The sequence below is a fragment of the Hyposmocoma kahamanoa genome, unplaced genomic scaffold (genome assembly GCF_003589595.1).
Source record: "Hyposmocoma kahamanoa isolate Upper Pololo Valley unplaced genomic scaffold, ASM358959v1 192, whole genome shotgun sequence".
NCBI classification, from domain to species: Eukaryota; Metazoa; Arthropoda; class Insecta; order Lepidoptera; family Cosmopterigidae; genus Hyposmocoma; species Hyposmocoma kahamanoa.
The window spans coordinates 9,474,893-9,476,541 of record NW_020653719.1 but is presented as its reverse complement, the minus strand read 5'-3'; positions in this window follow the sequence as shown (position 1 = coordinate 9,476,541).

Below are 1,649 nucleotides of genomic sequence, written 5' to 3'. Positions count from 1 at the left end.
GACCGATACGGGTATTTTAGTTCGAGATTCGTATAATTTCGCGTTTTAATCTTCGATTAAGGTACAATAGCACTATCCTACTCCACTTTAACTAGATTTCATAAAATAATTGAAAGTCAAAATAAAAACGACACTTTTCCCTCCAAAAGGCCCGAGCGAATCCAACCATTAATTTAACTTATTCTAAACAATTAGTGATGTCCTTATGCGTTTTCGATTCGATTATTTTATAACAATCGATTTTATTTATGAAGATCTTTTAATCTGTGATTTAAAGTGAGCTAGTTCAAAAAAGAAGATATTGTCTGATTTCGATCACGATCCCAATCAGACAATATCCCAACATCACAATGTTGCGTTTGATAATTTGTGTACTCAAGAATTAGTAATTAATGTTAATGAGGATTCAAGTGATGGTTGACGTTCATATGGAAAAGAATCCGACTATTCATTATAATAAACAATAAGAATTTATTATTAATAATTTATTTCATTTCAGTATAGTTTATTGGACAGGTTGAATAATCTTCGTTACATAATCTGTTTGCTACAATAAAAAAATAAAGTTCAGGAAAAATTGCATTTTTTTGTCTATGGTTGTTTATCAATAATTACGGAACGTCAGAGTCATGCGTATGTCAAAAGTTAATAGTTGGACGGAGTGTAGCGAGTATGTTTGCGTGAAAACAACAGGAACATTATGTCTAATATCTCTGTCGTCTTCTCAACTCTGTAGCGTGCAGTTCGAAGAAGACGGGGTTGTCATCCGATGCTCCTCCAGCCAGCATGTACTCCAAATGTCGGATGTAGCAGATTGCTATTCTGAAAGAAACAAAACATTTTAAAGAAAAAACTCACACCACACTAACATCATCATAAAACAAATAGTTGCTATATAATAACTATATATCTCTCAGGCCTTAGACGTGTACGTCTCCATCCATGTTGGCTCTATAAATATGCGCCGTTAAGATCCGTCGAAACCTATTCTATCCTGGTTACTAATCATCTTGCCACAACGCTCTCTTACAACACAGTTCTACATACGTCTTTATTAGTAAGATCGAACATAGTGCACATAGCTCTCTTTTCTCTACAGCATTCCCTGTACTCGTTGTTTAAGGTGTGTTACGGTTAGCTAGAGGAATAATATGGTAGTGCTTTTTTTATAACATCAAGTGACTGGACGAACAAGTCGGGCGTCTGATGGTAATGCTATGCCTGTCCATAACGGTTATAGTGCTACTCAGACCTTTAAAAGAGCAAAGATCTGAGGGGCACTACCACTGCGCCCGTCACCCTAAGACGTAAGTTGACACGTCCCACGTGCCTGTAATTTCACCAGCACCATTAGGTACTCTTCAAAACCGGAACACAGTAATGCTGACATTACTGCTTGGCGGCAGAAATAGGTAAGGTGGCAGTACTATCCTGGACGAACACTTTCACAAGGAACTACTGCTACTAAATAGATACTAGTAGAATGAACTCTTCCTCTTTCTTCCATTTGCCCTGATTAGTAGGTACTATTACATGAATACCGAACGTAAGGATATTATAATTACCTCTGACAGGTGCCAGTCAACACGGCGTCTCGACACAACGCTGCGTGGTCGTCCGCCCGTTTATTTCTGATTCTTTTATTAAAG